At 41.1% G+C, this 14,387-nt stretch overlaps 1 protein-coding gene across 8 annotated transcripts in view; it reads right to left on the reverse strand.

The window, feature by feature from the left end:
* SLC7A2 (solute carrier family 7 member 2) overlaps nt 1–14,187 on the reverse strand; it is a 73,862-nt gene extending 59,675 nt beyond the window's left edge. For 3 of the 8 annotated variants that reach the window (XM_067022365.1, XM_067022364.1, XM_067022368.1), the window contains exon 1: nt 13,500–13,518. The gene's annotated coding sequence lies outside the window, so the exon portion shown is untranslated. The other 5 variants (XM_067022366.1, XM_059049425.2, XM_059049428.2 and 2 more) reach the window with 4 other exon arrangements.
* Between the last annotated feature and the right edge of the window lie 200 nt (nt 14,188–14,387).

Below are 14,387 nucleotides of genomic sequence, written 5' to 3' on the forward strand. Positions count from 1 at the left end.
TACTGGTGTACCCCAAATACCTAGAGAATGTCTGGCACATAGCAGCCACTCAAATATTCCCTGAATGGATGGATGCTTGGCTGTAGCTGCCATCTTTTTCTTAAATGCTGACCAAGTATGTCCAGTAAAGAGTGACCAGGGTAGGGTGAGGGGTCTGGAAGCCGTGTCATGACTTGAAGACAATTAAAGACAATGCAGGTGTTCAGGTACAATAAGCAGGGATGCAGCTGGGCCCCAGAGAGGGAACCCTGCTCTGAGTCTAGCCAATTAGCTCTGAGAGTCACGGGCCATGTGTCTGGGCAAGTCACTGGACTCTCACTCGGCCTTCCCATCTTGGAAAGAGATGTTACAGAAGTGATATAAGGGTTAAGTGAACAAGAAAAGTGCTGGGCAAAGAGTTTTAGAAAGACAAGTTGCTCACATTTCTACATTTTGCTTCTTTTCACTCTTGGGGTGGGGGAAAGCCTTAGAGAAGAGATGATAGCTTTCTTTAAATATGTGAATGGCAATGTGTAACAAGACAATGACTGCATATTATGCTAGAAGTTAAAACTACAGAAAAAGGGTATAATATAAAAAAGAGTAAGACACTGACCCAATACGATGCAGCACACCCTAATAAAGAGTGTTCCTGTCCATTAGAAGCTGCCTTCCAAGAAAGGTGTCAGATTTCTGTCATTTTAAAGAGGGGACAGGTGATTCAGAATGATTCAGAAATGTGGGGAACCAGGTCTAGTTAAAAGGGTATTAGCTAAATTATCTGCCAGCTCAGATTCTATGATTTAATGATACGACTTCTTTTTTTGTGGCTGATAAACTAAGTTTGTCATGATTCTCTGCAGATATAAACCAATAGTAGGAGAATAGGTAGGTAGTTTACACCGAAGTCCATGTTGCCAGAAACCTCCCACCCCACTCAACATCCTCATCTTCCCAAAAAAGTGATAATCATGTAAGTTCACAGTGACTAGAAAATTTTAAAAACCCACAAGGTATGTCCTCATGATACTGATGACTTGGAAAAATGTCAAGGGGTATTACACCATTACATATCCCCTATTCAGATCAAATAAATATTGATTTGGTAAACCTTTCTCAAGTTTAAAGGTTCACCTTATGCAACAAGTCTATTTTAGCGTTCTCAACTGTAATTCCTCTGTCTCTCCCCTTCCCCATGTACCCCTGTATGGAATATTTAGCTCTGAGTAGCGGGTAATAAAAACCTCTACCAATGTACCTACCTATCACACATAAAACAATCTTCTACAAGACCAGAAAAGAAAAGTTCTATCATTCACCCACGTAGCCTAGAAAATCACAATATTAAATGCTGGGTATATTCAGATCACACACGAACAGGAGATTTTACCTTTCTCATTTCAGCAAAATTTATCAGTCTCCACTGCCTTTATCCTCACTACTGTATGCTTCCAAGACTTAAGGAAGTTGTGATTCATAATTTGAAAAAGTAGAATCTGTTTGGAGATGAGGCTTTAGTTGATCATTTTTACAAGAGAACATTTTTGGCTGAATGAAAGGATAATGAAGCCTAAGAGACAAATATGAGCTCTAAGAAGCAGGAAAAGGACATTTCTACCAAGATTGAATTTTGCTTCCGCTCAGAGTATCTTTAAGAGAATAGGGAAATCTGGAAAACCTGAAAATTTAATAAGGAAATCTGGAAAACCTGAAAATTTAATAAGGAAATCTGGAAAACCTGAAAATTTAATAAGGAAATCTGGAAAACCTGAAAATTGATGGGAGTCAACTCCCATCAATAGCGACTATATGGATATTTCCCAACCTCTTTCTTTCTATGTGTCTTTTTAAGAAGGGAAAATAGATTTGGAGTCGTTTCATTTGCCAGTGTGTTCTGACATATTTAAGGAGATCTAGGATACAAATACGGGTTTTCTGGGCTGCAGTCTCATTCCACAGTGTGACACTCTCACAATGTCAGGAACTCTGCTTGGTTCTGTATAAATGTTTTATCAGTCACTCTTCCCAACTCCCAGTGCATGTTTTGGGGACACTCAGTATTTTTAAAATTGATTGCTCTCGGGTTCACCACAGCTCCCAACCATTCCTTACTACTTTGCACTAACCTGTTTCGCTCATTTGTATCACATGCCTGTACCCAGGGAATTGGGACCGAATCAACGGGAGACTCTGTGAGGTAAAGGAAGCCTCATGAATGTGTTCAGCTACTTTGCTCCCAAGCAATCCTGTAAGGGCACAGCATGTACTCTTGCAGGGAAGAATCAAGATTATTATGTGTCTTTGATATTTACATGCTCTTTGTGGGTTGAGAGAAGCCCAGGATTTTCCTTTTTGACCTACACTGTTATAGAGACGTTTTGGGGATTAAGAAATTAAGGACAAAATGCTGATTGTTTTCTTCAGTTACAGACAGTCTCAACATTTTGTTTTTAAATATGAAAATATTATTATTTATGATACTAGTTAGGAAATTGTGACTTTCCTGCAGCTATGTCTGCACATGTACAATCTCCAGCTCACTCTTACATAGCACACACGCCTATGAGGAATGGTTAGGCATGGTTCTGCTTAAAATGAAATGTATAGGCTTCTTCTGAGCCTAGAATCACATGATTTATTAAACTAGCAATGCCATAGATTATGCCTTTAAAGACATGGAAAATCCAATTCAGAAAATAATGGCAGTAGAAGTTCTGTTGACAAGAATACTAGAGAAAAATTACTTTCTCTGCCTTAAAACATTATTCTACATACATCACTTTGGGGAGGGCAAAAAAATAAAGATTTTTGCATTCTTTTTTCCCTTTTTATTTCACTCAACAGAAATTATACTTAGTTCAATAAAATGAGCACCTTTCTTCCAATTCTTGAAAACAGTCTGAATTCTGATTCATGCATACAAAATTAGAAGTGAAGTTATATAGCTCCACTTTACTGATTTCTCTGGTCTAATATGTAATGAATTAAAATTGTATGTGATGAAGTAAAGCCCCATTCCTAAAACAAAAGACTCTTGAACTTTCAATTACCATTGGTACCAACTACTACAGCTGCTACCTGCACTCCTCACGAGTCAAGTTACCTCCACTTCGGTAATAGCATCCTGCCCACCTTAGGCCACCATCATGTACACATTTCCCACCACACATAAACATCGACCAACAACTACGAACAGGCCGGTGACGGTGAATCAACAGAAAGTCAAATACTGGATTGCAACTCTACTAAATTCTTTCAAAATTGGGATTAGCAAAATGATGTGGGTTTTTGAAACTTTAAGGCTTAAAACACTTAAAAAATTAATTTACTACCAGTTCTAGTAGTTCAATGAGATAAATAATGCCTTATGCTTTCAAAGTCACTGGAACAATTTTTTTGCAAGCAGTGCATGGAACATACCCAGCATTAGCAATGCAGTAAGAATAGAAAAATACTTTAATTCACCGGAATAACTTTTAAAATGATAATGCTAGGCTGTTTGTCCTTCACATTTCTTTCTTACTCTGTAGCAGAAAAGATCAGAATAATGTAAATATGCTATTCATTATTCAGAAAGTTCATATGATCCATTTCAGTGAGATAAAATGCACTATCAGCAGAAATTTTATGCAGAGTCTGTTCTTTTTTTGTTTGGTTCACTGAACTAAGTGCAAACCATCTGTTAGCTATGATAATCAGAAAAAGTAAAAATTCAAACAGCTTTTTTTTGAAAGATAGCACAACAGCACTCCAAACAGAACTTGTTTAAAAGCACCACTTACGAGGTATAAATACTAATGACTTTATTTATTTATTTATTTATTTATTTGGTGCTAGGCGGGCCTCTCACTGCTGTGGCCTCTCCCGTTGCGGAGCATAGGCTCCGAATGCTCAGGCTCAGCGGCCACGGCTCACGGGGCCCAGCCGCTCCGCGGCACGTGGGATCTTCCCGGACCGGGGCACGAACCCGCGTCCCCTGCATCGGCAGGCGGACTCTCAACCACTGCGGCACCAGGGAAGCCCCCTAATGACTTTAGATGGCTTAGAATCTATACGTAAAGTCTTTTTATTTTTAGGTTAAGATTCCTTTTTTCCATTTGGGGGCTGAAATATGCTATTTAATAAAAACTGTTCACATCACGAGCTTGTCGCTGTTACTAAAATGTCTTATTCAAATATGTTAATTTCCAAGAAATTTTAAAATTAAAAACTTTCAAGTTAAAATTGTATTTTGATCCCCACTTATAAAATTCCTACCACCTAAGTAGTGTATTATAGTGATTAGGATTTGCTTTTACAGAAACGGAATGGCCTGAAATAAATCAGCGCTTTTGCTGCATCAAAAAGCTTGAAATCAAGTCTTCACTCTGCTCCCAGCTGTCTTGATCTCAGATGAGTTACAACTCTTCAGATCTCACTTTCTTAACTATTAAAAGAGAGCTCTAGGGCTTCCCTGGTGGCGCAGTGGTTGGGAGTCCGCCTGCTGATGCAGGGGGCGCGGGTTCGTGCCCCGGTCCGGGAGGATCCCACGTGCCGCGGAGCGGCTGGGCTCGTGAGCCGTGGCCGCTGAGCCTGTGCGTCCGGAGCCTGTGCTCCGCAACGGGAGAGGCCACAACAGTGAGAGGCCCGCGTACCACAAAAAGAAAAAAAAAAAAAAAAGAGAGAGAGCTCTAAAATGTCATTCCCAGGAGCTTACTTCCCTTCCAAACCTGCCTAGTACCGTGCTTGGTACACTTAGAGCCAAGAACTCAGTAACTGTCCATGACCACGGGGGCTGGAGGTGAAAGCTTCCAAACTTCAGAAATTGCCCACAAGACAGCTTTCGGTGTATTGTTAAGTTCAGAGAATGGAATACAAAACCTGCTATCACAACAGTGTCTCACCATCCTTACAATGGTAGAACCAAATTTCCAGGACGCAGTGCCTTATTCATGTACTATCATCTAATGAAAAAATGATTTTGTTTTAAAGGTGGAACTCTAGGTTTCAGGAGAGTTTACAACAAGCACGTTTTCAAAGCTCTAGTACTACAAATTTTATCAACACCCGCTATTGTTTCTCCATGGCCTGTAAAGGCGCTTTGTGCTATTTTCTTGATGAATACTGCACACAGATCCTACTCCACCTACACAACCACTATGTCACACATGTAATGCATGTAAAAGAGGGCCTTTTTGCAACACAACCTTACAGATCTTGACCACTTACAAAGCAAGTTTGGCAATGGATAAGAATTTCAGTAGAGAAACTAACTTAAAAATTCTTCACTCTGCTTTGCTATTATTCATTAGGCATGTTATTAAACAAACATGACAAGTAAAAGGAAAAGCTTTCAGTTAGTTATTTTATACTTTGAAAACTAACAAGGCTCTGCGGTGATGCTTACGTCTTTATTATGACCTCTTTAGTTCTATTAAACTATAAGTTTATTACATTTCAGAGATTTCTACAAGAAGATCCATGTCAGAATGACATGGAGCCATGAGGTTGGATTTCTAACGTCACTCGAAAGGTATTCCAATTTTAGATAAGAAAAGAGAGCATTGATTATTCTTATCCATTCTTTCCTTTTCTTCCCATTTGTGTATATATTATACATACTCAATGATCTCAGCTTAACTTAGAATCAAATTTATTTCCTGGTCCATAGGTAGACATAGACATCTGTGAATCCCAGAATTTTGAGGACAGAATTCTGAGAATTTTGGAGGAATTTGATGCTGGTGACAATTAAAGTCCAAAGTATGCCTTCAAGGCCAGGGAACTGCTTCCACCATTGCACAAACGGGAATGGTCATCACTGCGTTACCGTCCAAGCTCTTTAACTCGGAGCATCCCACTGTCCCACCCGCCGCTGGGCCCGTTCTCAGCTCCTCCTCAGAGGCCACAAGCAATGTTATATCAACAAGGGGAAAGGACATATGACCGGGAAGTCCCCATCCTGCCCCAAAGGGTTCTCTCCTAAGACAGGTTTCCCACGGTTGAAATCGCTTCTGAATTGCAGGGTTCTTTCTTATTCTGGGTTCCAGAAACGCTAGGTGTCCACTGGTTGGAATTCAGGGATTCTTGAACTCCCATGGGGTAGGGGCATTTTACATGCATGTGTGTGGTTCTTCTTTCTTCTACTGAAGTATAGACATTATTAGAATCAAAAGAATTTGACATCTTTGATATCTTTGTATATCAAAGTATTCTAAGTACTACAGTACTTATACCAAAGAACTGTTAAGTGCCACTAGTTCAAATACAGTTGATCAAAACTGTATGAAACTTGTCATGAAGGCTTTCATTAGAAAAGACATATGTCAATGTAATCTTTTCTTTTTCAACCTGAATCTCTTTAGTTCTCCCACCTGATTCACTTGTCCAGTCTTTTAGGAGGTACACAGTTACATTTCAGGGACTGCTTAAACAGCATGGACCTCATGTTGTAAACATTAATATGATTCTACGAAAAAGAATATGACCTTGAATTTCTGCTCGAAATGTGTCTATGTAAATTCATAGTATAGGTTAAAAAGCCAAAGAGAGGAAACTATTCACTCTGAACACCATGAAGCTCCATAGAGACCAAAATGGGAGCCCCACCGGCCTCTCTCATTCACCTCTTCAGACACACGCTCACACAGCACAGAGCTGGTGCTCAATACTTGTACTCCAAGCTCTGAGATGCACTAAAAACTCAGCAGTGCCCTTTAATTTCAAAGGGATGAAAAAATTGAACTCTCAGTAAGTTTTACACTTGGATGAAGGTTGTTAGTCCTTCTGTCAACTCCTTCCTGAAAGTCCAGATCACTGCAAAATGTCAAAAACTAAAAGCTGAAACAGCAATCTCACTTTGCCTGATTAATCATAGTCAATTTGACTTCATTTTCTAGCATGGGCTGCCTTGGAACAAAGGTAAATTCCTAATGTTGCCCAAACATTCTAGAATGTTAATAAGCCCTCAGGATGCAGTGTCAAAGCTCACCCCAGGCTCCTCCTAAGTCTCACAAAAATATCTCCCAAACAATTGCTCAGATTACAACGGAATTAAATAAACCACTTAAATCTTTGTGTTGGATTGAAATACAAGTATAAAATTGTGTTGTTTAATATGATAATTAAAGCACATAAAAAATCTATACGGAGTAGCCTGAATTTTTTTGGACACAGGCTTTTCCCAGGTCCAAGTTGATACAAACTATAAGGAAGTTTTCATTTGGATTTTTATCAGGACAAGCACCCAAGCAAATCGCAAATATCCTATGGACTGAGCCCCATTGAAAAATAATAAGTATCCTTCAAGATACCAGGAATGTTATGGAAGTGAATATAAAGGAATTTTAGGAGGAAAAAAAAAAATCACTGTCTAAAGAAAACTGTCATTCTGAATGAAAGGAAAATTTCATTCAGTACAGATGTTCTCTACTTGAAGGAAAAACACAAAGGAGACATTTGTGAAAATTTTATTTACTAATTTATTTAGGGGAAATTTAAAATTTTATTTATTCATATATCATTTTAAAATCATAATACAGTGAATATCCACCCACCACCCAACCCAAGAATCTAAAGAGGGTAATATTTACTGGCCATACATGAGCCAATACTGGCATGAGAAAGTGTACTGCAAACAAAGAATTATGTTTAAAGGAATTCTGAGCATCTGAGGTACATTAAACAAAAACCCTATGAAGTGATTTTTACCTAGTAGAAATGGATTCACCCCAGGATTCCTTTAAATAAAGATTTGCCTATTACACTGATAATGTAAATCAATTGCCTGTCCCCCCCCCCCCCCCGCCCCGACACACACACACACACACCACCTCTCCGGAACAATTATCACATTTTTTTTTAAAAGGTACATTCACAGGAGCCTGAAACCTGGAAGGTGAAGCAGTGGTGCCCAGTTCCATGTCTTCATTAAAAACCCTCCTTGTACAATAGAAGAGCTATGTTGAAGATGACAGTAAATATATTTTTGGTTATATAATTTCTTTTAGAACATTTTTTTCTTCTTCTAGTTCAATGGTAGGAACTGAACTGAATGTGTTCCCTTCTAACAAAAGAACTCTTCCCTCTCTAACAAGTAATAAAAAGTATCTCTTCAGCAACCAGCATTTTTATCAGTCCTTTGTCCATTCTAAACTAAAAGTCAAGACTGGAACCAACACTAAACTGTAGCTGGGGACTGCTTTCCTGGATTTCAGAGGGTCTCCTGCAGGAGAAGCAAAAATGGGAGGGATGGCTGAAGACCTCTTAGGATTTTTATATTCCTGACAGGTCCCCTTATGGGTTTTAAACTCACTACGTTTGTATAAATGCACTAAACTTAACCAACGTAGCACTCAACTGTCAGAGTGAGAAGTTAAGATAATCTCATGTTCTTAATTTGACTGCACTTTTGGAATGACTTTATTCCTCAAATTTTCCACCTAAAATATAATCTCCTAATGTGTTTTAACTTTCCTCTAAGACCTTTCAGAATAGTTTGAATTCTCAGTTAAACATCATTAATTTTCTTGAGTGTCAGGGTAAGAAATGACAGACAGTTCTGCCAAATGATTAATAAGTATTATTGCCCCCTCCCAAGTGCAAATTTTTGTGAATAAATGCTCAGCCAGAACTCAAGTCTAAGTGACCCAAGTTTCACCAAAGAGCAACTGGAGGAGGAGGAGTGATAGTGGTTTTAACAGCAATAATAGTAACTGTAATGGTGATGACAGTAGGACCTTAAATTGATGGAGCATTTAGTCTACGTCAGGAACACAACACACATTACACAAAAGAGAAGTTTAGAACAGACTGTTACCTCTCCTCCTGATACCTTCAGCTTTGTGTGCGGCTCAACCAAATGGCAGCTTTATCATTCTCTTCCTACTGTGTGTGTACTTGTTAACTCCTTCGCTGGTGGCCAAAGCCCACAGAGACCAAGTCATTGATTTATTCTTCGCCTCTCTACAGACGCTCGACCTGGGCTGTATATATTTGTAACACATATTCATCCAAGATGGATTAGCTAACCTCCGATCATGGAAGACTCCAAATGGATCATCTCCTAGGATATTCTTAGAATCAAAGTCATATTTCCTATTGCAAGGGAATCCCAATGTATCAAAACAATATTCAGTAATGTTTGTACATACAATTGCTAAAAACTATGATTTTGTATGCTAGTTTCACAAAAATCAAATCCAGCTGTCTCCACCAAGTGGATGCATTTTTTTTTTTTTTTTTAAAAAGAAACCAGCAGGATGAATGGGGGCCGGTGAGGGAGAAAATCCAAAGGATACACATACTTTGGAAAAATACAATTTGCACGTGATACAGAGACGACTTCCCACCCCACCACTCAAATATATTTCAAATTCTAGACATTTTAATGTGATTTTTTTAAGTAGAAATTGAATTGCATTCTGAAAAATCTTCCCCGAGTTCACACTGAGGAAGTAAACAAATAAGGCTGAACGTGCCAAGAGAACCAATTTTTTCCTTATGGTTCAATACATAATAACTGTTAATTCCACTAGTGACTATCATCATTTACCAGATGACAGCTGGATATCCAGAGCCAAGTGAAGAAAAGACCCTAACCCGTCAACTTTTATCTTCTAATTAGGATAAGTTACCAACTCAGATAACATCTTTCTGCCCACGAAGGAGGAGAATGAATAAAAAGTGAGCTTGAGGTTTATGTTAAACTTGACTTTTTAAAAAGACAAGCATCTGTTTTTAAATGGAAAGATCCATTAAAATAAAAGAAAAGATGGGCAACAGTAGAAGTATGAAATGAGAGCATCTTAATTACAGTGTTGTTCAGCACCCCTGGCGGCATCAAGCTCTACCCGCGGTGATCACTAGGTCTCCACTGGAAGGAAGTGGGCTTTGGTGGCATAAACAGCATAGTATTAGGTATGACTGTATGAAGACTTAAAAGCCTTTGATGGAACCAGAGTGGGCAAAGGAAAGAAAAGAATTTTCTCCACAACTGTGGGAAAAACTAGCAAGAATCAACAAGGAACATAAAAATTCTTTGTTGTGTATTGTTCAAAAAATATTCCAAAAATGAGTATAACATAGTCCGGGCTTTTTTTTTTTTAAACTCCTAGAAGAGACGTTATGAAACGTTCTTATCTCATCTACCTCATTGCCGAATCCCAGATGATACAAGTTCTGAACAGAGGCGCTAGTTAGTATGCAGCACTAGAATAGGTGTGAACGTATGGGTTTTATTTTTGTATTTTTTATTTTATTTTTGTAGTGGGATAAGGAGAAGGCATAAAATTAAATACATGACATTTTCAGTACTCAGTCATCACACAGGACACCCTAGCTGATGTTTCAATCTTGGATGTAAGAAACTTCAAGATTTTCAAAAAACCATTCATGTTCGTATACACCCAGAAAAACCGAGAACCACAGACTTTTCGGAGGAGAGATATTGGAAGTAAAAGTCTAAATATGAACAGAAGAGATGTGACCCACATATTCAAAACCAGACTTTTAAACAAAAACCACATTAACTCAAATCTTAAGTCAACACTAATTGTACTTACCAATGAGAAGGTTAACAATGGCAGCAGAGGCCATTCTCAGAAACATTTAAGGTTTAAAAGAGTCCACAAGCACTTGAAAAATAATAGCATACTGCTTGTTTCCACAGATTAATATATAACAGTTATTTTTACTAAATTGGACAAAAAAATTAGTAGGTAAATCATGCTCTGATTACCTTAACTCAGCTAGTTAGAGCCTGATCAACTAGTAGAGTCTGATGGAAATGAACCCCAGTTGTTGCTTTGGTTTTGTTCATACCATCTACAACATTTCCACAACACCACTTCTTAGTAAATAGCCAGAAATGCAATGAAAGGGAAATATACGAGTCAGGACAAATTTGTTACCACCAGTAAAACAAAAATGCCAAAGCACATGTGCTTTTGACAATGGAACAGAAAGTAACATCACCTTCATATTTCAGAGAATGTGTTCCTTGTTTGCTTCCTGGTGTAGAGAGTACTGAAGCCATGTTTATAGGTGTTGATACTTTACATAAAATTACAGCAAAATAAATAACTACTCATAAAATCCATCAATGGAGGGTTTCTGGAATATAAAAATAATTGTAGAATCTCTCCAAAATTGGAGCTGCACACTACTTTTCGATGTCTAATACTGAGTACAGAGTAGGGACTCAGTACTTTCCAATGAAGGAATATACCTTTGAAGACAGACATAACACCCTTTTTTAAAGTATTAAAATCAGCAGCCTTCACTCAACAATAAAGAGCACATGTTATGTGCCAGGCATTGTGTTAGGCTGGAGAATGAAAAGCTATTAAAACAGAAAACAGTGAAAAGAACAATATCATTATTTTTTTTCTTATCCAGGCTATATTTACATGGTTTTGAATATCCAGATAAAGGTGTAGGAATAAGTTAACCACTTAAGTCCTCAAAATCATTTAGACAAGAGGTATCATGTAACTGAAATCTTAGTTAACTGAGTTTTTCAGTGTTCAGTTGGGTGACAAAACATCCAAACAGGTACATGTTACTAACTATGTGAATATTCAGAAATATACTCAACTGAAAATGTTGCTTTTGTTCTAAATGTCTCACATGCAGTAAGTAGTCTACGAGAAGCCAGTCCATGAAATCAGTGTGTTCATATCCTGTTTGGGGAAATAATAAAATAGCAACCTACCGGTATCTTCAAGGCTCTGTTTTGAAAGTTGGTCACTGAAGGGTATCAGAATAAAACCAGCAGATGGCTCTAAACACTTAAAAAGTACATACATGGGGCTTCCCTGGTGGCGCAGTGGTTGAGAGTCCGCCTGCCGATGCAGGGGACACGGGTTCGTGCCCCGGTCCGGGAAGATCCCACGTGCCGCGGAGCGGCTGGGCCCATGAGCCATGGCCGCTGAGCCTGCGCGTCCGGAGCCTGCGCTCCGCAACGGGAGAGGCCACAGCGGTGAGAGGCCCGCGTACCGCAAAACAAAAATAATAATAATAATACATACATGTATAGAGAGACAGATATGGATATACGGAGCAGCAAGCAAATATAACAATACAGAAGGGAAGACAGAAACCAAGCTAAATAGAGAAGTCACAAAGTAGAACTACGAGGGAGAGTCCATTTGAAAAAGTAGGGCCAAAAAAGAGAAGAAATGGCCACAGACAAGGGCTCCAGGTCTGGCCAGAAGAGCCAGGAGAACGAATGATAAATTACGCAAGGCAGCCTGAGAAGAGAACAAGGCAGTCCGCCTAGAAAGGAGACTAGTCACCTCCACTCTGAGAAGGTGAGCAGGTTTGCAGTAGAAAGCAAGAAACATGAACTTTAAAATCCTTCAGACACATATGCCCCAATGACAAAAACATATGAGCGTACAAGACGAAAAACTCCAGAGTATTTTCAGACTTTTAAAACTCCAACAGGCACCATGTCTTCCCTTCCAGCCTCTAAATCCAGGGATAATGATTAGAGACTTTGGAATCAAAAGGGCTTTAGTAACAGGTTAAGCTAAACGAGGCCAAGGATTCTGCAAATTGAATCCTTGCAGATACCATGCAGAGTTTTACTCTGGTTTCCAAGGCCACTGGCACACCCAAAAAGACTAAGGTAAATGACATTCCCCTAATCAAGGCACAGTGCAGAAACCAAATTGAGGGGCAAGGAAGGAAACTTGAAAACTCCTAATAAATAATGCGGCTTCCAGAGTCATCCAGAGTAGCTAACTAGCAACTTTTCAGGGAGAAATAAAAATGCATATGTTCTATTTCATTGAGAAATCATTCCATGTCCAGCTTTAGTGCGATTAAAAGAAAAAAGGATTTATTTAATATTACAAAAAGGAAAAAGCAACCATCAGCATATAATTAGCATATTCTTACCCTGTACATCTTCTAGAAGAAGATCACAAGCACAAATGTTTGCAGTTTCCTGAGGAAATAATTATTATTAATGCTGAGGGGGAAGAGAAGTGACAGAAGTTCTAAAGACTGCCTCGGGCAAGAATAAAAAAGCATCAAGTCAGAGGCCACAGACAAACTGACTTCGTATCTCAAGTCCCCGCCGGGATTCAGATAGCTCTACTTGACTCAAATCTGACGATATCCCCTAGTTAAAAGGATGAGTGTTTCTGTAGAAACGACTAGATAAATCTTATCCCCAGTCGTAAACGCTTTTTTAGGCAGTTCTGCATAAAAATTTGAGAGTTTGAATATTTGAACATTTTTACTCCTGAAATCTGGGTACTGTTTGCACTTCAAAAGACTTATATAACTCTGTGAGCGGATTTCTTTTCAATATCTTTAAGATACAATCTCTGAAAATGTTAGTCCTTGGATTGGATATACGCATACCCAGAAGTTTCAAAGCTCTCCGGCGGAACGGGTACTCTGGGGTTGACCTGCAGAGCTCCTAAACGTCAGGAATGGTATTTAGAGTTCAAGGTTGCAGGTGGCATGAAATAGGCTTAAAAGAGTATAGCCCATCTCAAAAGGGTTTAAAACTGCACCCCTTTACTTACAAAATACCCCAAAGAGACAGCACGACGGGCCATTTTACCTGTCCTACCAGTCGCGGGCAGGTCAGGCTGTGAAAAGACTTCCGGAGCTCCGAGCGGTGTTCTATATGTAACCCAAGAGCCTCCAGCGAGCGGCAGGCGACTTCGGGAACCCACCAGTGCTCAGGGCGGAGGGGGAGGCCCGGCCGGTCCTCGCGCACGAGGGTGCCCAGGGCCCCTCGGGACCAGGGCGGCCAAAGGGACCCGCGGCGTCGCCGTGCCTGGCCGCCTACCGGCCCCCGCGACCCGCACGGCGGCCGCGGATCCCGACGCCCTGGGGGCCGCACGGGGCGAGGCGAAGTCCGGAGCGCAGCCCCGGGACTCTCCGTCTCCGAGGGGCCGGAGCGCGGCCTCGGGGCAGCTGCGCGCAGCTGGACGCGGCCCCGGGCGTCTCCGCCTCAGCCCTTGCCCTCCGGCTCGGCGCCCAGGCCGCCCCTCGCCTGCGGCCCCTCCGCGCCGCCCGACCCGCGGCAACTTACTGGGGCAGCGCGAGGGCCGCGACGAGGGGCCGGGGATGGGCGAGCGGCTGGAGCGTGTCGGGGCCCGCGGCTCGGGGAGGCTGCTGGAGCGGCCGCCGCCTCGCTGGTCCGCGCCGAGACGAGCGCCGGGGCCGCCGAGCTGCAGAAGGCGGGCTGGGCAGGTGGGCGCCGCTTGTGTAGCCGCGCCGGGGGCGGGGCCTGGCCGGGGGGGCACCGCCTCCTCCTTCCCCCTTCCTACCCCCCAGCCCCCGCGCTAGCCGACCCCCCACCCGAGCCCGCCTCCCGCCCAGACAGTCCAGGCCACGCTGGCCAGCCCTCGGGGTAGGAGAGTCGGGCTGCAACGCCGCGGAGTCTGTCAACGGCCCGGTGCACT

Source organism: Kogia breviceps, chromosome 20 (assembly GCF_026419965.1).
Source record: "Kogia breviceps isolate mKogBre1 chromosome 20, mKogBre1 haplotype 1, whole genome shotgun sequence".
Lineage (NCBI taxonomy): Eukaryota > Metazoa > Chordata > Mammalia > Artiodactyla > Physeteridae > Kogia > Kogia breviceps.